This window comes from Myotis yumanensis, unplaced genomic scaffold, assembly GCF_028538775.1.
Source record: "Myotis yumanensis isolate MYYU_CA2020_CCGP unplaced genomic scaffold, mMyoYum1.0.hap1 SCAF_3, whole genome shotgun sequence".
Classification (NCBI taxonomy): Eukaryota; Metazoa; Chordata; class Mammalia; order Chiroptera; family Vespertilionidae; genus Myotis; species Myotis yumanensis.
Window position 1 is genome coordinate 6,458,437 of NW_027223754.1, and position 27,510 is coordinate 6,485,946.

Here is a 27,510-nt window from a genome sequence, read left to right on the forward strand (position 1 = left end):
CAGGTACTTTTGGGTAAGAGCAATGGGAGTTAGAGAGTGAGAACTGTCCGCGCACTTTTCACAGGGCCCCGGCCAGCTGGGAGTCACCAGAACGCGGCTGTCTCTTCATAATGCTCTCTTATCTTCTGATAATGTCCTGGTCAAACATGTGTAGACTCCGGCAGAATCCACTGGGTGGTCTTTTCCATAGAAATAGAAATATGTGCAGACATTACCTTGCCCTTCTGTTTTCATAAGGAAAAGAAAGAGACAGGACTGGCATCTTTGCAGGAGTACCCCTGAAGGTGGTATTGCAACTCAACAGAATTTGTGAGATTTTATCCCTTTAGTGAATTTGTTTAAAAATGAAGCATGTCCGTCCCTCACACCCCTCCTTCCCAATTGTCTACCTGGAGAAGTTTTTGTAGTCTCTGGCATATTAAGAACAGAGTTTAAAATTCAGTAACTCCCATTCATGATGGATTTTAATGTTTTAGTCAAAACAAAAGATTTTATAGACACACCAACAATCTTGCTTTGTGTATGCCTTCATCCTTTTTTGATTATCTAAAACTTTTAGCTTATATTTCTTAATACATGGAATTCTTGTAAGAGCCTTGAAACTTTCTATTTGTGATTTTAAATGCAGAGCAAATATTTAATTCTTGCTCTAAGAGCAAGAGGTTAGTTCAGTAATAAGACTTGCTAATCCCACTTTAAAATGTCATGGCATTCACAAATTATTCCTAAATTCTTCAAAGATAGGGGTTTATAATGAGTTTGCTTATTCTATTGTGTGTTTTAGGATTGCCTGTCTCTTCTTATTTTTTTCTTAACAATCTTGCCTTTTTTAACGTGAATTTTAATATTCCTCTTACTCAAAGTACTATTTTTCCTAGCAGAAAATATACTTTATTTTAAAAAGAATATATTTATGTAGTTTCTTTGAGTAAAACAAATATATTTTTACAATTACTACACAATTTATATGAAAAAAGTATCTATATACTAATGACTGTGCCAGTGCTTATAAATTTGGAAAATATATTAGAATCTTGTGCCAATAGTATTAATGTTAACCACCCATAGACAGAATATCGACCCTAATGAGGGTTGCTTGATTACTTAAAATAAAGCAGAGAAGTTTATGGTAGAATTGTGACTATTTTTCCATATTGAATCATTTTGGATGGTTGTGTTTATTTTCCAGGAAGAACTGTTTTAGGTCAATCATAGAAGCTTTTCTTGCTATAATCCAGTAGGCGTGTCAGGAGTCTTTGGTTGGAAAAGGGAACCTGCTTTATTAGGGTGAAGACAAAGGAACAGGAGGATGCTTATCTTTGAATAGAAGAAAGCACCTAAATAGAGTGAAAAGTTTTAAATTGATTCAAAAAGAAAACCTAGCTAGACAGTAATAATAATAATCCAGTTACCAACTTCAAGCTAGCCCTGCTTGGCTTTGCTCCTGGTAGCCAAGAGTCATTCTTCTCTTTGTAAAGACTCAAGCAAGTAAGAGACCAGGCAAAAGTGAATGGCTGTCACTGGGAGTAGAATGACCTGTCAGAAATACTTGATCAACTTCGGGCTTGATGTACAAAAAGCGACGTTGTTGCCATAGCTGTGAAAGTATGTTTGGAAATGCTCAAGTGTGTTCTACCTAGGAAAGAACTGGGAAAGAAGTCCAGAAGACGGTCACAGTCCCACATAAAGCACCCCAAAGACAGCTTCATCAGTTTATTCATATTGATTATCTTAATAAATGCATTACCTCCTTTCTACTCAACTTGATTTCCCCCTTTAACAAGTTAATGTCTGATGGCTGAGGAATGTCACCAAGGTAGGATACTTACACTTCCGTGAATCGATGTATTCGGCAGCATTAATGAATTGCCTGCCTCTTCCCTGAAGATGTGCTGTGGAAACCTGTTAAGCCCATTCAGTTGCATGTTACTTGTCTATCCAGCGTTGCATTTGATAGTCAAATGTCCATTTTGACTTTCAGAACATACTTTTGCTGTCAAACTTGTACTCTGACCCACATTCAGTTACCCATCCCTTTGGATTGTCAGTTAAAGGCAGTGTTCACATTTGCTGTGTGAAGTGGAATGATACTTCCCGGAGGAGAATTTCATGTGCATCGAGAATAAAGAAGCAAACCCGAAAGCTAGTACAACGATGCAGTGCTGACCTCAAAGTTTCACCAACTAAGTCTTTAAAATTATGTCCTAGAAGCTTCTGTTAGGACATAGTTAAAATCTGATTTGGGAGATAGCGGCTGCTCGAAAAGTCCTGATAGAAATTTGGTGCTAACAACAACAACAACAACAACAACAAAACCTCTTGTTTCAAAACTGATTAATTGTCGTGTCTTATAAAAACTGATTTATTTCATACTTTTTATACCAAGCATTACCATTATGAAGCTCTCTTCCTAACTGAGATTAATGTTTCTGAGCAAAGCAGTGGTTTGGAGGGCTGCATTCATTTTAAGTGCTGTTGTAATCAATTTCAGATACAGCATTCCACAATGGATCGGTTTGCATCCAAACCTGCCTTATTATGGAGAATTAACTTGTTGGTGATGGATTGTAATACTTCTACATCTTGAGAAGTCATTTGTTTCCAAACAAGTGTGATGGCTTGTGAGAGTTTCAAAATATTGCTTCTCGTAATTAAAACAGCCTTGTTGGGGACTCAATTTGAACTTCCTCTAAGCATTATCTGCAGCACGAAGAATCAATTCATTAATATATTTTCAACTGAAATAGCCTTTTTTCTCCCTAAGATCTATGTGTCTCAAGGTTTGTTTTCTCGCTTTTCTAAGGGTTTTATGGTCCTTTGAGTCATAATTGGTAAACATATACCTACGTGTTTTCCTGTTGTGTTTGTATCAGTGGTCTAGTTGAGTTTTTCAAGGATTTCTTAGACTTACAGCTCTATGTCTTGTGTATGCATTACAGCTTTATTTCACAAGGTGGTAGGTGTAACCCTAACAATGAAAAAGAATGCACTCGAGCCAATTCTTTATCCTCTTCGGAAATCTTCAAAGATGGTGAATGCTGTGGTCCCTCCTGTGATGTTTGCATGTGTTTCTTAGTTGTGTCCAGTGGGCCTCAGTGTTGTCAGCTCTGTAACCTCTACCGAGAGACCATGCCTGTTAGAATTTCCCTTGGCTTTGGTCCATATTGCATTGCTTCCTGTGACACATGCTTACAGTCTCAACAAAATAAAATATTAAGAGTGTAGAATATAAGAGTAATATGGGTAATGACATCCTGCTATAGCTATAGTGTAGGGGATTTTTAAATAAAGATGTGGCTGTTTTATAGAGCATATAAAGTCCCAGGGTAATGCTGTTCTTTGACTGCAGGATAACAAAACTTGGTAGAATATGTGCTTATTATATTTTAATTGTCTTCTCTGTAATGACAGATTACTTACATGGACTTAGTGTTTCTCTGGTTAAAAACATTCATTTAAAAACAGTTTTAAAGGCTAAAATAATGCAACTTAAAATGCCATTTTCAAAGCATTATTTCAGCCAACCTTTAGAATATAAACTACCAAACCACAAACATGCTCTATGATACATATAGATGTTTCATACGCCAGAACGACAACAGGACACATTCATTTGAAAGAATTTTGATAATTTTGAAAATGATTTTGATTAAATAACTCAGGTGACTGGGTAGTCACAGTGGCTACAGAGAATTCTCATAAAGACAGGGATCTATGCAAATCTGTCTGTTTCTGCTTTAAATAATTACTGTGCGAATTACAGGATCGAAGAAGATACTCATAAGTAATATGGCTAAAAGATTGAAACCATATCAAATAATGTATAACAATAATAATAATAATAATAATAATAGTAATAATGAAACCACTGTCCTATTGACACTCTTGCAGTCTTTGGAAGAACTCGGACACTCGGACGGGGGTGGCACTGACTTTTCAAGCAAGTTTGTGTAGGTGCCAGTCTTCACTGAGAGGACTCAGTGAGATGGTCGCTGGTGCTAACAAGTTCAGGAGCCCTGCTTCTCTGACCAAATTGACCAAATTGTGGGGACATTCTCCTCTGTGAGTTAAGGAGTCTGTAATCACTAATGGGCATGTGACCATTTTAAAAATCGTTTTCCCCATATTGACAGTCGTCTGGCTTGCTCTGAACTATGCCAAAAAGAGATTAGTATCCCCTTTGCAAATGAAGTGAGTGTTTTGAGAGCCCCTAGTGTGTATACATTCAAACTTGTATTTTCCTATTCAGGTCTATGAAAGTTACGGTGGGGTGCTGTTCGTTGATAAAGTGTTTTCAAATGTTGTGGAATACTTTCACTTCCAATGGAGAATTTGGGGAAGAGTGGAGATGCTGCGATTGAGTTTGCCCTGGGGTGGGGCAGGGCCATATTATTTCATAATGATCAGCTGTATTATAACTGGGTCTACTGGGTCTCTGCTTCCACATTACAAGGAGATGGAAAGTGGAGGAGAGGAAGGAGAAATAGTGGGAATTATGTTTACAAAGAGTGATGGTCCTTTGAGCATTTTCTCTGCGTAGCTGTGTGTTTGGTAGCAAAAGCAGTCTAGAAAGGGCAGATTTGATCATTTAAGTTAATTGGGTAAGTACAGAAGAAAATTGACTTCTAATTTTTTTTTCACTTTTAAGTGTATGCATTTTTAGATCCCTGCATGCAAGTATAAGCATCATTAGTGTTTTTTAAAAAATAAAGAAATTCCAAATATTTTACTTGGTTCTTCATATTTTTGGGGAAAAGAAAATGTAGTTATAGCTCTATCTTAATAGATATTCTTTATTTGCACATGGGACTGAACACCTTATCACTTATAATTTTATAATCCTAGATTTTATAAAGAGACTTAAAAAACACTCCAATTATTTTGAAAGATCATTAGAAGTAACTTGCAAGGTTACTTATCTTTGAAGATAAGGCTCTTAATCCATAGATTTTAGCCATCCTGCCATTTCTTCTGTTATTAGTTGCAGTAGCCACAATTCTTGTGATAACTCCTCTTCGGTTTGCCATAATTTAGAAAGAAATTATTATTCCTTCAGTCAGATTCAGAAGCACTTCTGAATAGTGGGATTATGGGAGTTTGTGGTCCCTGCTGGCCCCAGAAAAAAAAAAGAAAAAGGAAAAGGTATTCCTTTATTGGAATGGGTTATTGCGTCTTGAGTTAAATTAAGCTCAACTAATATTTTATGGTTAGAATCCTGGGCGCCCCATCAGGAGGAGGAGGTAGGGCATCTTTTTGATAACAGGGACGTTTCTCTAGGAAAGACCCTCCCTTGCTCCAGAGCACCCAGCACCCCACTGTGTCCAGCATTTGGCTTCTTGGAGGGCGCATCAGGAGGGCTGCTGTGCTTGGACTCCTCGTGGAACCAAACGGTATGTGATACAGAGAGAGAGACGCACACAGGCTTGGAATGGCTTTGCTGTAATTTATAACGAGAAATGCACGAAGCGTTTTCCTGGGGTTGCATGGAGCACATGCAAACATGTTCATACATATATAAGTTTGTTTTGGTAATTATAAAAGCCAACCCGTGGAAAGGTATATTTCTTGTTTTATTTTCTCTACCAAATCCTTTTTTATAATGTAACTTCTATGCTAATACTTTGATCAGAGCATTTGGAATTTGTCAACATGTAGGTGGGAAAATTTGGCAAGGGACGATTCTTCTCCGTCACTCTAAAAAGAAAGCTGGCACAGGGCTTGTCACTTAAAATATTTTTCTCGGAATTGACAATAACCTCCAGCTAAAGAAAGCTGTCAGTCGTATGGTTCAAACCTGTGACTTGCTCCTCAGAAGGACAAAAGGAGCATCTTGAACAGGGCCAGCACGTGTTCCTGTGTTTATAAGGAAAAAGGAAGTGAAAATTTGAAAATGTAAACATTGTTCACTTGCATTTTGTGTAATGATGAGAGTAATACATCTAGGCAAAAAAAACCCCTGCAAATAACAAACCTAGTTATTTAAATAAATATAGACAGGAGACTCAGTGTAATAAGGGAATAAAAGCTATGGTATAAATAAGCATATTTTGTATCTTCATTGCCACAGAGTAGGACATTCTTCTTGGAGTGATATTGCTGAAGTTGATGATGACGTCAATAATAGTTGAGGAATAACTTGATATAATCGAAATAACTGAAATATCGATCCCCTTCACGTTTGCTAACACTGTAGGAAACATTCCGAAAGCATTAGAAAGCTTTTGGAAATAATCAGACCTCCTAAGAGAAAGAGAATATGTTTGTTTCCTTCCAAAGCTGTTGATGAATCGGGGTTCAGAAAGAGGTGAAGGTTGAAGGAAACTTCGGCCAGGTTGTTTTTCTCCAAATTAAAATAGGACATATGGTTTCCAGCTCTGCTGTGTCTATAAGTTGATATTTCTGCTCCGAGTCATTTTTTTTTTCTGAGTTAATTTTTAACTTGTCTTTCTCTCATGAAGATGCTGGCACATTTAGCATTTAAAATAAATTCCAGCTTAAACAAAAATTAACGTTATTACTTGGAGGTAAATCGTACCTGTCAAACCAGAATTGAATCCTCACTTCTTGTGCGTCCGAATAGTATAGCTTTTTCTCGCCTGTGTGAGTAGACTGCCCTAGTCTTTGTTTCCTGTGGTTGAAAAATTAAGTAAAATTTTCCCTTAGTGTTACTTTTGTCCTAGAATACACTATCTCTGAATGATAAGACTCTGACATTACAATAAAACTTAGAAACAATGTGGGCATGTTAAGTTGATTTGCCAGTAAGATTTTTTTCTTTAATTATTACAATTTTAAAAATCACATGTGTGTCAGAGACTTTTAATAAATACCAAAGATATAATACTTTTTTAATGTTTTCTTTGCCGTGTTTTAATTGTGACATAATTTTCTATATTGCTTCAATCTGTATTTTATTAGGTGGCATAGTATATGTGCAGTATGATAACTTTAAATGAAAAACCATTGCAATGATATTATTTTAAAATTAAATGTATTTTTTTAAATTCTGCACAGAAGGATCTAAAGCACAATATATTGTAGCTAAAGGTACAGTCTCAAACAGAAAAGTCCTCACTGTATCTTTTCATATGAATAAACTTTCATCATTAAATTATGTACATATAACTTTTGTCTTTTATATATTTCCACTAATGAGAACTTCAGGTTTTTGTTTATATGGATAATGTGCTCTATAGTCCATAAATAAGTAATTTAAAAATATTAGTAATCAAAATTTACACTAACATCAATTTAAGTTTTTAAAGAATCCCGAAGGGAATGAAGATGGTTGGGTAAATCTAGAAATCATAAAAAAACTAACAAATATTTCACCTTACATAACTTTGACACTTGGAAAATTATGTATCAATATCCGTATAGCTAACCAAAAAGTTATTTATTACAAAAATGAAAGATGAGGGGTGAATTCATATTTGTATCCTTAAGTCACATAGTATCAATGCACTTGTAAAACATATGTTACATTTTATACATGATTTATTGATGTTCTGGTTTAAAGTAATCTCAGTAAAATTCATATAATCTTGCATTTCATTTCAATCTGATCTTAGCCAGTTAGGCCAACCCTTAGGAGAGCCCTGACAGAAGTCTGATCTCTTTTCCTTCAAGTTTCATATAAAATCTGCTCCTTCCCATAACACAGCTCACCTCTGCTGTGCAGGTGTGTGATGTCTTTGACACGGGAGCGACCTGAAGAGAGGCTGGTTTTATAAGATGCACTAGTGAACTCTCACATCCGCTGCTGAAAGCAGCTTTTAAAACGGCACTGCACTTCAGAGAGGAATCTTTGCATATCAACTTTAGTGAGTGCTACGTTTGCCCATCAGCAAAGCGTCATGTGAATGACTTAAATCCTTGATGTATCCCGTACTTCATTTAAATGTCATATAAGCAATATGAATTGGTTGTATAATTACCACCTGTGCTTTCAAAGGCCTGATCATCCTGAAGAAAGCAAAGTATTAGTAATTCTCAGCCTCAGAAATTGTTATGAATGTAGACCTCTTAAGGACTGGTTTATTTTTTATTATTTTGTTTTTACCTTTAAAAATATCTTCGAGGGTAATTTTTATCACTTAATCTTAAAACTGGAGCATAACCATTTGATTTAGGAACAGATGTAAATCATTAGCGCACATTATGCATTTTCTTTATCAAAGGAAAGTATCATGAGGTTTTCTGGGTGAGATTCTGGTTCTTTCAGGACTAAGAATCATTGGTATAAATGGTTAATTTTGGAGGAAGAGTGTTATATAGTTTTAAGTCCCCGTTATTCCTTTTAAAAGAATATCCCCTGGGGAACAGGAAGCCCGGTGGATAAGCTGCCACTCTTTGATGGAGGATTATATATTTTCCCCTAAAACTCTGATCCAGGAATCTATTGCACAACAGTTTTATCAAGTAGCACTAGACTGGCGTGGCCATCATTTCATTCCCTTTAAAAAGTTAATTGGTTCCTTTGCTGAATCTAATATTTATGTAGAGTTTTAGTCTAAATAGATATTTTAGAAATTAATAGATTCAACTCCTAAAATGCAAAGGTTAATAACTAATGCAAGCTAGGGCAGCCAGAAAAGTTTGGAGGATGGTTCACATTTACGCCACGTGACCAGTGGATTCATTATGCGCGGTCCCCGGCCCTTTACGTGGCTTTGCCTAGTCAACGAAGTCTGAAGGGGCCGGCGTTCGTTCTGTGTAAGCCTTTCCCGTGTTAGTGAGATTGAAAGCAACTTGAGAAAGAGATAACAGCATGTGGAAATGAAGCCATCGCGACTTATGAAGGTTAGTTAATTTTCTCTGAACATGTATGTAACAGAGTGAGGCTATGGGAGCATGCTTTGGTCATGAATTAACGAGAAAAAGGCAGGCTATTCTGTGTGGAATGAACAATTTCTTATAAAGCATTTCGAGTTTCACAGAAGTCTTGTCATGTTCGAAGGAGACTTTTTTTTGGTAAAGGAAATGTGTTAAAAATTGAGGGGTCAGACTGGACAATTAATTGCATTATATTTCTATCAGTTTTCATTTAGTCAGTGTCAATCAAATAAGTTACAATTTATCCTATTAAAATATTAAGTATCGACTAATTAAGGTTATTTTTATTATAAAACACAAGTGATGCCACATAAAAAATGTAATGTATTATAGACAATAATTTGCCTTAAGAATGGGTTCTTATTTCTGAGGCTACTAGCTTCTTCAAGTTCAAAAAGAGTAGCAATGTTTATTATAGAAATTGCAAAGTTAAGAAGGAAATTTCTTACAAGTTAAATAATTCAGGTTTTTCTGTGCTTATTCATTGAAGCATACGATAAACTTAAAAAGATGGCTCTTTATAATGTTCATATTCCTGTCCTGAATTATTATCCTCTTAAGGTTTTATATTTACATTTGTATCTCTTGTGAAAGATATGCAAATCTAATTTTTTTTTCTATTCTTAGAAATTAGATTGAAATTTTTTATAATAAGGAAACGATTTCAAAAGACTTGTTTTATAATCGCTTTAATATCACAGTTGAATACTCAAGCATCCTAAAGGATTCTAGACTTTTATAATTGATATAAATATGAGGTTAACACATAAATAATAGTACCTACACACTAGCTGGATAGAATCAAGTTTCAATTACTTTCTACGATTTTTAGCAGCAGAAGAATGTAAATAAGACCTTAACATGTTTTAGATAGATATTGTCACATTTCCACTTTATTACCAGTGAAACACAAGGTTACCACATTTTAAACTAATTGTCTGGTTGGAACACATCAGTCATCATGTTTGCTGTTTCTGACTCTTTCGCTCTCTGCGTTTTACCGTTGGGTGTGAAGTCACACAGATTGAGGCTGTGGACGAGGGGTTTTTTGTCTTCATCAGCTTGCAGAGAGCCCTAATCCCTTTCTTCATTATTCTAAGCCACTTGCAGATTCTAATCCTTGCTCTCTCCGCAGCTGTTTGAGAATTTTTTTTTCTTTCTATTTTTCGAATGTGCTGGGTATAGGTCCGTGGACGGTTCAAACGCCCTGCCAGTGGTTCTTAGGAAGAAGTTCAAAGGTTAAAACAACCGCGGCTTCCCTGATCCTGGGCAGGAAAAACCACTGGAAGGCCAATACTTTCTCCGCAACAAGGACATTATTATGGAGTCAAGCGCCACTCAGTCAAGTGGTTACTCATTCCTCTGGGAGTTTTCTAAAGTGATGGCCATAATTTAAACTCTAAACAACAGATGATAGTTACGTTCACTTTTTAAAAATCCATTAGAATATGACATTGTAGGGAGGAAGGTATTAATCCCTCGCAGTTCTCTTCATGTACCAAGTTGGAGAAGGCTCAGTGTCCCGTGGGCAGCCGGTGACTGTACAGTGACTTCACCCTGTAGAAACTAGGGTCCTCTTTGGAGAACACTCAACATAGTGACTCCCATTAATATTGTTCATGCAACACATTTGGAAGCCCTAGCTTTATATAAACCTTAAGAAATGTTAAATTTGTCCACTTTTAAGGACAGCCTGTCTTCTTCATTTGTAGTCTCCCTCTTTGTAATACCTGAATGTTTCCCAGGTCTATGTACGGGGGGACTAGGTGTTTATAGGAATGAGTAAAGGTACTTCCTGAGATTAGAAATGTGGAGAAGATCATTGTGTCCAGCACCTACAAAGATGCTGTATATGAACAAAATCATTTTTGTTTTCTTCTTTTTGAGATTCTAGAGAGAATCTGTTGCCTTATGAAAATTCTTTAGAACACAAGAAAGGCAGGGTGAGGGATGGATAAATTAAGCTTTTTTGGGAGACATACATAGGATGTCATATTTCTGGGACTTTTCTAGTGAGCATATTGAGTGTGGGAAAAGGTAATCAAAGGTGAGGCCAAAATACGGAAAATGCTTTAGTTTCAGAAAAACTTTGGAGAATATTTCAGGGGGAAAATGTTCTACTTACCTTCAGTTAAAACTTGAAATTTTCCTCTTTTATGTTTAATACTAGAGGCCCGATGCAAGAAATTCGTGCAAGGGGCTTGGCCCTCGCAGCCCCAGCTTTGTCCGGAAGGACATCGGGAAGGTTATTTGGCTGCCAGGTCTAATTAGCATATTATGCTTTCATTATTAGAGATATTAGAAATTAATAATGAACCACTGCCCCTGCACCTATACAAATGAAGAGGTTGTATACATGTAATGAAGCTTTGTCCTGATTTGAATGTCCATATTTATATTGAATGCATGCCTTACTTACACCGACATTTTCCCTCTCCCAATCTCTTTCAATCAAACTCCACGCGTTCTGTCAGTGTTCAGTGTCCTGGGGAAGATTGAAAGAAATAAGACACGATCTTAGGCCCTTAAGAAGTTTCTACTTCCAGGTGAGGATGAGAAAAAGCTAACTGAGAGGAATGAAGGTGATTAAGGAAGCCAAAGAGGTCATGGGAGAATTACTGCTTTGGTCAAGTTGTACTCTGATAGTCCATAGATCTAAGAAATACCAGAGAACCGAAGGGAGTACAAAAACGGAGCCTTCCTACAGCCTGCAGACCTTAGCAGTGCCTTGAAACTCTACAAGACATCGGAAAGGCCCGAGACAGTAACTACTAAGTAACAAAGTCCCCTGGAGTTTACACGTGTGTAAAAGCATAGATAGCTGAGCAAGTCAGAACCTACGCCTCACCCTTCTCCACCCCACACATGCACGGCCATGGAAGCCCAAGGGGATGGGGTGTTGGGAGCCGGTGACCTGGGAAAAACAGAGGTTGATCAGTTACCTCCTTCCCTGTGGAAGCCCAAGGGGATGGGGTGTTGGGAGCCGGTGACCTGGGAAAAACAGAGGTTGATCAGTTACCTCCTTCCCTGTGGAATAGCTTGGCCAAATGTTCGTTGCACACTTGCCCACAAAACCCTGTGAAGGCAGGCCCTCCCCCTGCCCTCAGGAGACCCTCAGCTCTAGCACAGTGCCTGGCCCTGAGCAGCCATCAGTGAGTCATTGATGCGGGAATGAAATCATCGCTCACTCTGCATCAGCGTCAAGTGCCCTCACTAGAGAACAGCTCCTTTCCACAAAGGGCGTGTGACTTCAGGCTTAGGTCATCATCTAGGCCAGTGATGGCGAACCTTTTGAGCTCGGCGTGCCAGCATTTTGAAAAACCCTAACTTAACTCTGGTGCCGTGTCACATATAGATATTTTTTGATATTTGCAACCATAGTAAAACAAAGACATATTTTTGATATTTATTTTATATATTTAAATGCCATTTAACAAAGAAAAATCAACCAAAAAAATGAGTTCGCCTGTCACCTCTGACACGCGTGTCATAGGTTCGCCATCACTGATCTAGGCCAGGGGTGGGCAAACTTTTTGACTCAAGGGCCACAATGGGTTCTTAAACTGGACCGGAGGGCCGGAACAAAAGCATGGATGGAGTGTTTGTGTGAACTAATATAAATTCAAAGTAAACATCATTACATAAAAGGGTACGGTCTTTTTTTTCTTGACCAAAGGAGGTTCCAGGAGAGGGAACAGAGGAGGGCTCAGCACCAGCAAAGTGACCAGCAGGTAACAGCAATGTTGGCAGGGAATGCAGACATAGGAAATGGACCAGGTTATTTGCATGTAAAAATTTCACTTCTACACAGATGTATGTTCTCATATTTCTTTTTTAAAATATATTTTTATTGATTTCAGAGAGGAAGGGAGAGGAAGAGAGAGATAGAAACATCAATGATGAGAGAATCATTGATCGTCTGCCTCCCCAAACCCAGGCATGTACCCTGACTGGGAATTGAACCGTGACCTCTTGGTTAATGGGTCAACCCTCAACCACTGAGGCCCACTGATGGGGCTGTTCTCATCCTTCTTAATATATGTCGTTCTCTTTGTCTTTCATTTTCCTAATTTCGAAGAGACGGCTGCAGAGAAATGTGTCTTCACTCGGTGGAGCAAGGTTGACAATAAGTGGTGTTGACGCAGCCTCAGAGTCAGACTCGGGTGATGGGGACTGTGAACTGCAGGGCACACACTTCCTCGGAAAGGGAGACACCACCTGCACCTCCAGACCCGTCTTCCCACGTGGAGGGAAGCAGTGTTGCCAGATGCCAGCTTGCTAGATTTTGCAAGAAAGGCCAGGATATGAACTGTGTGAAATCTCTAGATTTTTAAATGTTGGCTCATTAAAACCAACACACACACACACACACACACACACACAGGCGGCGGGGTCGGCAGTGGGGCCAGCAGCCTGTGGTGTGGAGGCAGAGGTGTGCATCATGAGTTGGGGGGCGAGGTGAGGTGCGGGGGAGAGGCCATGGGAGTGAGCAGAGAGCCCCCTGGAGAAACCTGCGCTGAGTTTGGAGAGAGAGCTCGGGTCCAGATTGCGGATTCTCTTAAATGTCACCCTCTTCTACCCGTTTTGGAGGAGAAAATGTTTTCAGTTTGCTGGACACTTTTTCCTGCTTTAAAACAGAGCCCCAGGCTGCCAGGCAGCCTTCTGGAAGCCCTGGCCCCACCCATGCAGAGAGGGGCTGAGTGACAGGAGCGAGAGGTGTGGGCCTGCTCTTGCCCTTGGACCCCGCTCTTGCCCTTGCTCCTCTCTCCTGATCTCCTCCTCGCCCCCCACCCCCCAGGCTCTGGAAACCCTTACTCTATCTATATTTGGCGGGGGTGGGGGGGAGGGGGGAGGGGGGGGGGGGGAACGACTCCATCAGCAAGATGTGGCTAATAGAGATTTTTGCCTGCATTGGAATATTTTCTGAGTCCAGGCACTAAATTCTGTAAGAAAGGAGGGTGCAAAGTTAGCCTAGCTGTGGTCGGCAAACTGTGGCTCGAGAGCCACATGCGGCTCTTTGGCCCCTTGAGTGTGGCTCTTCCTAAGCCTTAGGAGTACCCTAATTAAGTTAATAACAATGTACCTACCTATATAGTTTAAGTTTAAAAAATTTGGCTCTCAAAAGAAATTTCAATCGTCGTACTGTTGATATTTGGCTCTGTTGACTAATGAGTTTGCTGACCACTGGCTAGCGTGTTGCATTAGGTCACATCCGCCACTTTCGTCGTGTAAGGACTCCTGGCACATGCATTTATTTCTATGGTTCTGTGGCAGTGCACTGGGCTCTGGGAGGAGGGAGGTCCGCCTAAGTCCCAAGTCCCATTTCTGTCACTTGCTCTGTCTCTGAGCTTCACTGCCCCGTCTGGGGACATTGGTGGGGTCAGGAGGCCGGCCCGCGCCCGGCTCCCTTAGACACCACGGTGGTGATGGCCTCAGCCCTGAGGTTGTCGGTGGTGCCTCGGGCTGAGTGTCAGGCGCACTGGGGTGCCTTCTGCAGAGGAAGTCGGTTTGTTGACCAGAATTCTAGTTCCCACGTGCCACTGGGTTACCTTACGGAACTGAGGCGCTAACATGCCCACGTGTGGGCTGATGGTGGGGATGAAACAGGCTAAGGCCTGGGGAGGACTTCCTGGGCCCGGGCTGCCGTGAGCGTGCAGAAGTCCCGTGTGTAAGTGCGTCCGTGTGCACGTTGGGGGCGGCACCCGCCCCAGCAGTCAGACCCCTGCACCCAGACTCTCTCAATCAGGAGGAGAAACTAAAATGCAGTCACAGGGGGTGGCTGCCACATGGGATTTTACTGACAATTAAGGAGCAGTTCTTAGCCACGTGACTCTGACCTGAGCCAGGCATCAGAAGTTCTGAGTTCGAGGGGAGGCAGATGGAGGGGCGCCGCTCACCTTTGGCCCGTGCACGGCTAGAGCAGTGACACGGGGCCCATCCAGGGAGCACACCAGCCCTGCTGATCAGGGAAGGCTCCTGGGCGGGTCCCCAGTCACTTAGAGAGGAAGGAAGGCCGTGCGTGCGACACGTTTCACAAATGCTTGTGTGGACAGGAGGGAAAGATGCCTGGCATTTTAAGAGGCATGAGGTCTACCTTTAAAGTGTCCTTTAGGACGCACTCCCTAATGTCAGATCACTGGGATATTGGGGGACGGGGCGGGGGGCAGTGTCTGCACAGGGTCAGGATTTTAGGTATATTCTGGTTCAGATTTTTAAGAAATGAAAATAAACATCACGTTTCTCCCCACATTACTATTGTCACGTGCTATTCAAACCACAATATTTGAAGTGCCAGGAAATGTTCCATGGAAATTTTGTGTTCAAACTTCACAATATACAGTTGACGACCCCTGCACAGTTGAGAATCTGCACATAACTTTTGACTCTGGAAACTTGACTACACTCGTTCCTCAGGCTCCATGGGGGATCGGTGCCCAGAACCCCCAGACACAAAAACCTGCAGACACCCAAGTTCGCCGTTTAAAATTGTGTAAATCAGCGCATTCAGTCGGTCCTCCATGTCTGTGGGCTCTCAACCACCAGGGGAAGAAGTACTGTTTCAGTCCGTGGTTGGTTGAATCTGGATGGAAGACCAAGTGCATACTTACTGAAAAAAATCCGTGTATACAGCATGGGGCAAAAATAGGTTTACAGTTGTGAGTACCCAAAATGGAGTCTATTCTTATATTATTATTTATGAACTAGAGGCCCAGTGCACGGAATTCGTGCGATGGTAGAGTCCCTAGGCCTGGCCGGCAATCAGGGCCAATCGGGGCCTTCCGGCTGCTGGCCGGGGCCTCCCTTCCCCAGCTGCTGCTGCCGGCCAGGGCCTTCCTTAGTTCCGCGCCACCCCCTGGTGGTCAGCGCACGTCATAGCGAGCGATTGAACTCCAGGTCTCCTGGTTGAACTTCTGAGGGGACACTGTGCATATTAGCCTTTCATATATGTAGATTGTATCATTTTCCACAGGAACCATTGTAAACCTTTGGCCCCACCTGTAAATACACCTGCACAGTTCAAACCCTTGAAGTTTAGGGGTCAACTTTATATTTAAAACATTTTGATATATTAAATAGAAATAATTACAAAACACATGAACCTAGTAAAGAAGAGTTGTTTCCTTAATAAAATTACTTAGCATTTCGATTTATCTCATTTGTTTCTTTAAAAAAAATGTATGCTACAAAACATGCCCACTAGCATATTAGTTAGCCCACTGGGTTTCTTAAAGTTTTGCTGAAAAGCAAGTTTTAAACATTCATCTGTGAAATGTTAGTTGGCTCCAACGTGAGACAGCCCCCTGTGTTCTTATTCAGCGCTAATGCCTTCATTAAGTTATCATTTATTAAGCATCTGTTTGGAGTCCAGCGTTGGTTCTGGCGCTGTGAGAAAGAGGTGCAGGAATAAAGAAGATGTACATTTCAGAAGCTCCCAAGAAGCATATAGTAATTAGACAGAGGCACCAACAATGTGGCGCTGGATTTAAATTGGAATGTGTAACACACGCTATACGCAGGGAAAGCCAGGAAGAGGGAGGGATGTGAGGATGGATTAATTCCATTCCACCTCCACCCGTCATGTCCACGGCCACTCTCTCCATGGCCTCTCTCTGCCCGAGGAGCCAAGCTGCCCTTCTGATTGACACCTCCTCCCCTTGGGTGCCAGGGGAGGAGGTGTGAGAGCCCTCCCCACGTCCCTGAGGTCTCACCACCCATCAAGTCCTGCAGCTTCTCTCTTGGCTGAGTTTCCGTACCCACCCCCCTCGCCCTCAGTGTCCAGTTCCTCAGCTTCCTCACGTGGGCTCCCAGCATTCCTCATCCTGGTTACTGCGCGCGTCTCCAGTCCTGCCCCCGCCCTTCCCTCTCCCAGATGCCTCCCCCTCCCCCAGGTTTTCTTCCTCTGCTGTGATCAGAGCAGGCCTCTGTCCTTGGGCACGCCCAGTGACTCCTCCTCTACAGGGTGGCGCCCACACTCCTGCGTGGTAGTTGGGGTGTGTTCTCCGTGGTAGTTGGGGTGTGTTCTCCGTGGTAGTGGGGGTGTATTCTTCCTGGTAGTGGGGGTGTGTTCTCCGTGGTAGTTGGGGTGTGTTCTCCGTGGTAGTTGGGGTGTGTTCTCCGTGGTAGTGGGGGTGTGTTCTCCGTGGTAGTTGGGGTGTGTTCTCCGTGGTAGTTAGGATGTATTCTCCGTGGTAGTGGGGGTGTGTTCTCCATGGTAGTTGGGGTGTATTCTTCGTGGTTGTTGGGGTGTATTCTTCGCAGCCTGGCCAACCCCCTGCTGACCCACCTCCCTGGGCCCCTCGTGCACAGCCTGCTCCACAGGTGACTTCAGTGCTGTTTCCCTAAACACAGGGCAGGTCTCCCTCTGTGCCAGGTCACAGCCTCTGGGAAATGCCTCTTCATCTCTCAGTAGGATTAATTGTCTGTTATCTATCATCTATTTATCATCTATCTATCTATCTATCTATCATCTATCTATCATCTATCTATCTATCATCTATCTATCATCTATCTATCTATCTATCTATTATCTATCTATCATCTCTATCACTCTCCCCACATACTATAGCATTTGTAGACTTATCATTTCCCTCCTTCTGCACTGCCTCTTCGTTTATTAGATCCGATTTCCAGGAGTAGAAAGGAATCTGAAGACCCTGCAGGTGAAGCACCTTATTTTAAAATGGGCTAAAACTAGGCTAAACCTGTAGCTGTTTATCTCCGCAGCGTCCCCACGAAGTGCTGCTCCCCTCGCCCTGGGACGCCGTCAGACTGTCCCCTGCCTCTCGCAGCTCCGTGTCCCCCACATTGGCGCCTGGTCCTCCACATCTCGGATTCCTCGGAAGCCAGCTCAGCCCTTCTCTTTCTGCCCTGCGTCACTCTCCCAGCCCCACAGCCTCATCCATCCCCATGGCCTCCACGTTTGCCAAAGGTGGACAGTTCTCAGATCCCACCCAGAACGTCCCCTCTTAGGTGAAGGTCTATCTAGGGCAGTGATGGCGAACCTTTTGAGCTCGGTGTGTCAGCATTTTGAAAAACCCTAACTTAACTCTGGTGCCATGTCACATATAGAAATTTTTTGATTTTTGCAACCATAGTAAAATAAAGATTTATATTTTTGATATTTATTTTATATATTTAAATGCCATTTAACAAAGAAAAATCAACCAAAAAAATGAGTTCGCGTGTCACCTCAGACACGCGTGTCATAGGTTCGCCATCACTGGTCTAGGGGCCACACAGCCTGTCATGCACACAGGGGTCCCTGGAGATGCGAGTGGGCTAAAGGGCAGAAGGCCGGCATAACCAGTGCAAGCCGGGGTGCCCTGGGCACAGATGCCCGTGGCTGTCACAGGCATGCGGAGCCACTTGGCATATGCCCTTGGATGTCTCCTAACACTAACGTGTGATCTGAACTTGGGCTCTTTCCCTGAAAACCTGTATCCAGTTCCTTCAATGCCTCGTTCCTTTCTATTCTTATTTTCAAAGTATATTTGTATTGATTTTCAGAGAGGGGAGAGGGAGAGAGAGATAGAAACATCAGTGATGAGAGAGAATCATTGATTGGCTGCCTCCTGCATGCCCCACACTGGGGATCGAGCCTGCAACCCAGGCATGTGCCCCTGATCGGGAATTGAACCCGAGACTCTCAGGTGTGTGGACTAGCCACTGAGCAACACAAGCCCAGGCTCATCTCCATTTTTTCTAGGGCTTAGTAGCGTATAGTAGAGCAGTTGTATGGGCAAGACTTATTGTAGTACTTAAGGATTTCTAATCCTACGTCATTAGATCCATTAGGGCTGAGATTGTGCGCTGTATCTAGGAAGTTGCTGACACCTGTAAAGTTGCTTTGTAATTTCCTTTCTTTTAACCAGTGTCCGCTTGCCACTTGACAAAGACTTAGGGTTCATAAGCGAGATCTGTCTTTATAACCTGACTTCTGATTTTTGTGGCTGCCTCTAGGGTTGGCGATACCACCCAATGTTTCTCATCTACCCCATCTTATTCCTGATCCTTTAGTGAGATTCTCTAGTGAACTGTCCTGAGTCACGTGGTCACTGAGGTCCTGGGGCTCAGGGTCAGGCTTCAGCTAGGAGGGAGGGCAGACTGCACAGGGATTTCCTCTGGCCGCTTGGAAAACCAACTTTGTATCAGGATCTCAGACTTTCAGAAGATATTTCTACAGCAGCGACGCAGTCCCCTAAGTTGTTGTTCCATGCAGCAGATCGGACAGAAGCCTACACTGCACACTGGGCAGTGGACACCTCTCTCATTCTTTCTTCAGGGACAGCAGCAGGTGTAACAGCGATTTCCTCCGTGTGTGTATGTTTACCAACCTGGTCGCCCCCCTGTCTCATTAGTGAAGATCGCTGATTTCAGGGCAGTTGTTTTGAAGAGGGTATTTTCCCACGGGCATAGTAAAATAGGTTTTAAACCATGGTCTCTTCAGGCGTGGCTGCAACTTTCCACGGGAAACTGTAAAGACAGCTCACTTCGTAGGATCTTCTGAGCCACTCGCATGGGCTCAGCACAGATAAGATGAGTGAGGGGAGAGAGAAGGGGACCGCCCTGCCCCCCAGCTTCTGCCATGAGATCGGAGGGAGATGGCACCTCAGGGTCACAGCCATTCCGCACAAAAGGATTCTGAAATATCCTTTCAATGGCATCATTGATTGGAGCAGGTTTCCCCATCGTGTTGTAGCTGCCACGGGAGTCTTTGTGGCAGTTCACCCCACACCACAGAGCATTCAGCAAAAATGCCCTGAGTATGGAAGTCATGTTTCTAGTAGTTTTATGATGAACTTCATTTGAAATTTAGTTCTAACCAAATTCCTGCGACCTTTTTAGAAAATCCAGATGTTTGCTCAAGTGTGATTATCTATATTTATAAAAGCCTAAGCAACCGTCCGACCATTTAACCATCTGACCGGTAGCTATGACGTGCACTGACCACTAGGAGGCAGGTGCTCAACACAGGAGCTGCTGAGCTACAGTGACTTGGCAGCTGTGGGTCTCGGGTGACGCATCCGGAACCAGAGAGGAGGGAGCCCGATTCTGAGGTATGTCACCCAAGAACCGCCCCCTCGCAATCCGAGACCCCTCAGGGGGTGTCAGAGAGCAGGTTTCAGCCCGATCCCTGCAGGCCAGGCCAAGGGACCCCCCCCCCCCGGGTGCACAAATCCGTGCACTGGGCCTCTAGTTTATTATAATGGTTAAATTTGAGTTTCATTAAGACTTAGAGCAGCGGTTCTCAACCTGTGGGTCGAGACCCCTTTGGGGGTCGAATGACCCTTTCACAGGGGTCGCCTAAGACCATCGGAAAACACATAAATAATTACATATTGTTTTTGTGATTAATCACTATGCTTTAATTATGTTCAATTTATAACAATGAAATTGGGGGTCACCACAACATGAGGAACTGTATTAAAGGGTCGCGTCATTAGGAAGGTTGAGAGCCACTGACTTAGAGAATCATACAGATAAAGAGCAAAAGCAAGCCCTGTTTGGAACTGTAGCTGAGTTGTTTGGCGGACGGCAGGCTGGTTGGATTGAAAATGAGAATATTAAAGTGAGCTGCCTGTAAGAAGGAACTAATCGAAGGTGGGTCTGGGGGGCTCTGGTTAACTGGATCCCAAGAAGCTGAGTGTACCTCAAGTTCCGAATTTATGTAAAGACCACCAAGACACATCTCAGGATGTCATCTCCGCTGGGCTCAAGCCCACTGACTACAATGGCTGGCATTTTCCCGGTTCTCACACTTACAAAAATAAAATCAGAAAGCGTGAGAGGATCAGAAAGACATCTGGTAGTACAAAATGTAGACATTTATCTGAAAGGACGCCTTTTAAAAAAGAAAAGTACAAAAAAGCCTGTTTTAGCCAATTATGCTCAAAAATATAAATTTCACATAATTCGTAGAAAGGTGAGTGAATGGCAGCAGGTTGAAGCAAACCTTTTCCCTTGTATTAAATAATGGCTTCACTCATTTCTCTGTTAAATGCCTTGCCTCCATACATGGATTATGCTAATTCACCATCCAAGTGTCATAATTAGGTTCAGGGGGTATATCACAGTGGGAGAATGGGCGTGACACGTGGAGGAAAGAGAATTCCTGTGCTTACCTCTATCTTTCCAAGAAATGACTTATTACCACCATTGTAGAGCCACACTTGTTTCACAATATAGGGTATTAGTAACTGCTTTACATTTGGGTATTATTTTAATAGAATTTGATATAAAGGACGAACCTGAATTTCCATTCAGTCTGTTCACCTCTCAGTTAGAGCTAGGTGAGTGACATATAATTATAAATTAAAGAGACTAGATTCAGAAGCCCCCAGGAAATTAACCACATCTCACAGTTCTCTCTCAGTGTCTGTAAATGTCTCCTTTGTTAGTTGTGAAAAAGTGGGGGTCACCTTCATGAAGTCATGATGCTCTGTGTAAACGTTCGAAATCTAACTTTCAGTGCCACATGGCTTTTATGTGTAAGCGCTTGCTCAAATTTTGGCGCTTTGCGTTGAATTTTCTTTTCAAGGTTGGTACCCCTTTTAGTGCCATTAGTCAGCCCATTTCATCTTTTCATTGTATGGGGGCCATTTTCCATTTGTTATAGGGTCCCAAACAGAACACACTGTGTGTAATAATTTCTTAAATTTGCTCAATTTTTCAGAACATTTGTTTATATGTACATTTACAGATTTAAAAAGTATTCACATAGCCCATAGCAATTAGTGTTTAAAAATGAGAATTATATGAGGGGCAAAAAGTGTGTGCATGGACATTTGACTGCCATTAACCAAAGCTTCTTTAAAATTAATTAGATTAGATTAATCCATAAATCAAATGGTCTGGAAGCCTGCTGTCTAGCTTGTTCGGCTGCCTCATCCTGTTCTTTAGACAAACTGAGCACAAAACTCCCAGCATAGCGTGTCAGGGGACCCTGCCGAGTCCAGCAGCCATTCTGAGCATGTGTGGTGGGGTAGTTGGGAGCTCCAGTGGAAGAGACTTCAAGATTGCCCCCAACATTCCAGCAGAAATCTGCCACCTAGGGAAAAACAAACAAAAAAAAGACTTACAAGACAAATTGAATTCTTCTGAAACGTATATAGTTTACTCCCATCCACAATATGAATGAAGATATATGTGAGGGGCTTTTTTGAGGAGAATTAACTTATGTTTGTTAAAAAAAATCTGTGCATTGAAAATCTTTCTTTTGCCCCAACTAGAATTTCCAGTGATCATGAAAACCCTCTGATTCTTGACCGTTTTGTTTACCAAGCACAGATGGGAGACCTCGCCATTGCAGTGATGACTTCCGGTGTCATGGGCACCTGCGTTTGATACCAGCAGAAGACCTCTCTGCTGGGGGTGCGGGGTATTTAAGGCTTTAACGCTGATGTCTAAGGCGCGGAGCATGGCCGCTCCAGCTGCTCCTGGACGTCAGCAAGGAAATCCCAGGCAGGTTCGGAAGCCGCTGTGGTGGGAACGCAGGCATCGGAGGGTTCCACTGGCTGACAGTGTTTATGCCATTTAATCTCACCATCTGGTGGAAAGCAAACATTTTTTATACAATTAAAGTTTGTAAAGTGAATCACTTAGACTTTCCAGTTGTTGCAAATGGCCACCTGAAACGCAGTTTCACGAACACTGCGTGGCGATTCTGTGTCCCCCCTTTTGAGATGAATATGGGGTCTCCATGGACGTCTCAGTTTAATCTGCATTGGTTCCTGCAAAGTGAACAAGTGGGTGCTCTCGCCTCCGCTGAAGATTCGGCGTTTTACGCTTCCAGCATCCCTCTAAGATAACATGCGTGTTTTCATTTTTATTTTACACAAAAGAAGCCACGACTCAGCAGAGTTGTGTGTGTCTGTCATCTCAGAAGCAGTGAAGCCACAGCTAAAATGCATGTCTGAGCGGAAAATGAATGATTTCTTCTTTGCGTGTCATAGTTTCTTGGAGCGCAGTCATCGTTAGGTGATAGGCATTTGGCTATTGTGAATTACTGGGCCGGCTGCAGTGTGTTCTCTGTGCAAGTAGCTCCCTTCCCTTCCCTTAGAAGTTGGCAAATTAGTAGATTTGTGAAACTGACAAATTAGTCTGCGAACCCTGCCAAGTTCAAACTTTATAAATCTGACCTAGACGTTTTACTTGAAATAAATACACAGTCAGATAGACTCTTGTGTTTATAGCTGCCCCTCTGTTAAATTGAAAGTCTATGCTCTGTGTTGATGTAATAAAATTTAATTAGTTGTAAGTCAGGTTTTGGTTTCGTGGTAATTAGTTTAGTGTATAATTATTACATCTAATAGCAATCTGAAATCTGCAAGCATTTTGATCTTTTTCCAAGTTTAAAAAAATGAAACCTCTGTAAGATTTACAACAGAAATAGCAATCATAAAATCACATTAGCTAATTTCATTACAGAAATTATGGAAAATGTTAAGTGGCAAAGCAGAATTTCAGTGGTGATGTGCGTGTGTCATGTTGAGCTAGTTCATAAAATATTTTAGAGGGTTTTTTTTTTTCTTATTGACTTTGCAATAATCTAATGGGACTTTTAAGGTTTCTTACACATTAAAATGTATTATCTGTAACTTTGCATCATGGAATTTAATGTTATTCATAAAAAGCTATAGTAAGATGATCATCTGGGTGAACACACAAATTAAGGCAATTTTATTAATAAATTTGAAAATCACCTTTAATTCATTGAATTCTGTCAAGCATTTAAAAATTCTGCATATAAATATTGCCTACTTCCGACATGATATAAAAATATACCATGTAAAGAAATCTAAACATTCTTTTTAAATTAGTAAATTTAATAAATTTTAAAATGTAATGTGTCTCTGAGTTACATGCTACTTTGTAACTAATTGGTCTGTCAAAGTTGAAGACTAAATTGAGGCTGTGATATATACTTTTGGCGTTTTCCTGCATCTTTCAATCCCTTTCTCTAATTAGAAGCATTTTTAATTTTTTTCTTGTACGTTCCAAATGCTGTCTCCTTTCTATTGTTAAACTTATGTTTAGTAGCTTTTTTTTATTTTCGGCAAATGAATTGTTATTTTTAGCTTAAAGAGTATGACCCAAGTAGATCTGTCATATTCCACAAAACAGTCCCAGAACAAGTGTGTTTTCCACATCAAAGATCAGGTTTCTCATCGTCTTTCTTTAAAACACTTAGATTAAAAAATGAGAAGTTCAGGAAATAGTGTGCATGGTACATAGTGCAGTCTTAGTAAAAGTGGGTGAGTTGGCATCGCAAGGTTGTTAAATAGTTTAAAATGAATTTCCATAGCTTACTGACTTTTATAAGCGGAAATCAGGTTTATTGCAAATGTAGAGAAGGTATTTAAAATGTCTATTTCTTCTATAGTAGTTTTTCTTCTTCATTTTACCTTATTAGTGAAAGGTCTATTTTGACTTCAAACGAGGTCTCATGATCATGTGCACTTGGCCAGGAGAAAAAAAGTGATTTGAAATAAAATATTCATGAGCTGACATAATTAAAGGTATTATCCGAGACATCCAAATTGGCTTTTATAGTATACCGTTATAAATATTTATTTAGGTCTTTGTGAATGCCTGGAGTGATGTACATGTTTTACCTAGGATATCATGTTGGTTTGTACAAATTTGAATGTGTACTTATTTATGATGCATTTATATTAACATGCGTTGGTCAGGCGTTAATGCTGAGTGTTCACTGAAGAAGTGTTTCCTGCACTTACAGGGCACGTGCAGAACTGAGGGGCGTGGAAAGACTGCTAAGAGGGACACCCTCAGTCAGTGGACGGCCAGCACGTGACATGAGACGTACCCCTTAAAGTTAGCCATACAACATGCTATACAGTTAGGCGCAAATGAGAGATTTAGTAAAAGATGAGGTTGGATGGATGAGTAGAGTTACCATCTGTTCCTATGTTTAGTAATCAACCTTATAGAAATTTGATTTCCTTGGTTCCCTGTCTGTGGAACCAAATGCCCAAGATACTGTTTCACAAATCAGTGATCCATTTACTAATTTATTTGGGGAATCACCCCATGTTAAAAATATTTTTATTGATTACTTCGGGTACTGGAAATGAATGCACCCAAACAGCTGAGGAACTATAATCATAAAGTGACTGGGTAAATTTAAGATTATTTATTTATAAATTCAGTAAGTTACTGATTGAGTCCTACTATAGGCAAAGACCCAGGTTAGGAACAATGATAAAAAGATCATCTTGGTGGATACTGCCACCCCTCCAGAAACATAGGGTGGTAAAGATCTTGTGTTAAAATATAGAAGCAGAGTTCAGACTCAAAGTAATAACCATAGCATTTTGGTGGCTATTTCACCTAAACCAAACTAGAACCTGGAGAAGCCTTACTGCGTTATGATGATGTGGATATGCCTGATGTGGAACAGATTTAAAAATTCTGTCCTGCATACCAGCGTGAATAAACGTGAAGAGTTGACCATGTGAGTATGAACAAAAAGGAAGAAGCCAAAGAAGATTCTGATATTTTTGTCCTGGTCATGAGAGTAAATGTTTTTGTTTTTTTAAAAAAACACACACACACAAAATGATTTCTGCCCAGTCAGCATGGCTCAGTGGTTGAGCATTGACCTATGAACCAGGAGGTTGAGGTTCGATTCCCGGTCAGGGCATGCAGGAGGCAGCCAGTCAATGATTCTCTCTCATCATTAATGTTTCTATCTATCCCTCTTCTTTCCGCTCCGAAAATCAATGAAAATATATTTAAAAAAATAAAAAGCTATTTCTATTTTTTATCCGACCTCACAGTTCTGTGCAGTGAGAGTGGAGAACAGCAAGCAGTGTTACAAAGTTATGTAGTCAGCAATGTTTCTGAGGTGCCACGTCCCTCAGGGCTCAGCACCTGGGATACAGCTGTGGACACGCATAGTCCCCGTCATCACAGGCCTGGTCCTGCCCTCATGCGTTGCAGGTGGCAGCGGGACATCAGAGGAAAAACTCAGGCAGGATTTGAGGATTCACGGCAAGAGTTTGGGGAAAACACATCAGAAGTTTTGGGGACACGTACTTAGAGGTAGACCCTAGTAAACCCGGGAGTGAATGGATCCCTGGAAAGAGATAAAGGAGTGATGGCCGAAGGGCTAAAATTTGAGCGCAGCCTTGCCTGGGGGAGCTATAAGGAGAAGAAAAGCCAGCACGGGAAGGGAAGTCAAGTGGATGGAGTTTGGGAAAGAGACAAGGCCACGTGCACAGACATGGGCGAACGGAACCAGAAGTTTCAAAATAGGAAATGGACAGGGAGTAGTGACAGGCTCTGAGGAATGCGGTTGGGTGAGAGCCTGGATACGTGAGGAGGAGGAAATGGGCATCGTGGGCCTGTGGGCTCCTGGACACAGTGGGGAGGAATGGGGTGTGGAATATGGGGGACATGGGACAATCAAATACAACGTACACAGACCAACAGGGAAAAGAGGTGACAACTAGTGGAAGAGCTACCGGTTTAAAACTAACTTGTGGATAAATATTTGGACCAATTCCTCTTTTTGGTAGGTTTGTTGTTTTTTTTTTAATGTTATCGATGTTGACTTTGGATTGCTTCTTTGTTGGTACAAAATAGGTGAAAATTGTTATTTTTTATTAAGAATATGTTACAGTTACATTTTTTTTTTTTTTGGTAAATTATAAGGCATCATGAGAAAAGCAGGATTTACGTAAATTGATAACTAAAAAACTCTTTTTCCCAGAAATTAAGATTGATTTACTTAAAGGCTATGGTCTCTGTATGTAGCTTATCTTGATAAGAAAATTCTCTTGTCTCAGAAATTTCTCCTTATCCATTAACTAAATAAATTTGATCCTAGGGGTACTATCTATGAGAATCAGATGTGTTTCCTAAGTTAATAACTCCATGAAAATAAAAGTATAGGTCATCTATCAGAAATTTAATTTATATACAGTATAAAATCAGAACTGATTTCTTATTTTTCCTCCTTATTCTCTTGGGTTCCTTGAAACATATACTGATGTGAGTGTTTATGGCTACAGAGCAAAAGCTCAGGGTTCCACCCGCTTTCACAGCCCGCATTCTTTTTGTGTTAATTTTTCCTTCTTCTTCTGATTGTATCTAAAGAAAGCCTCTTTAGCTACTAATTCTCCTCTCTCTCTCTCTCTCTCACACACACACACACACCTTTAACAGGACTGTGTGGCCCTCCAGCTCAGATGGCCTGAGTGACCCACAATTGTGGGAAGGGTTAGTTCAATACTTAGGGGCATTAGGAGACAGATTGAGCCCGTCAGGGAGAGGGGGTAAGTGGAACTGATATTAGGACAATAGAGAAAATAATTGAAACTGGAGAACTCTAGTCCATTAATTTGGAGGTTCCCTGTATAGCCAATGAGCTTTAATATCCAATTTAATGAAAGATGCTTATTTTACTTTCCAGAGCAGAAAAATTAATTGGTAGCTATAATTTAAGGTTGGTCTCCTTTCTAATTGAAAGAATGTCTAAAGGGAGAAAAAGAAAAGAAAAAAAACCCCACATTTTTATTCCACTCATTTTCCTTTTTTTGAAAAGTTTTATGACAAGTATTGACATTTTCATTATTTCGGCTGGATATCTATCTAATGTGTTATACACTGCCTGTAAGGAGGGAAGAAACTCTTTAAAGAGAGCAGGCAGCT

The 27,510-nt window shown here is 41.3% G+C and overlaps 1 protein-coding gene across 9 annotated transcripts in view; it reads left to right on the forward strand.

Moving 5' to 3' along the window:
- TENM3 (teneurin transmembrane protein 3) overlaps positions 1–27,510 on the forward strand; it is a 670,243-nt gene that overhangs the window by 88,981 nt on the left and 553,752 nt on the right. The window lies entirely within an intron of this gene.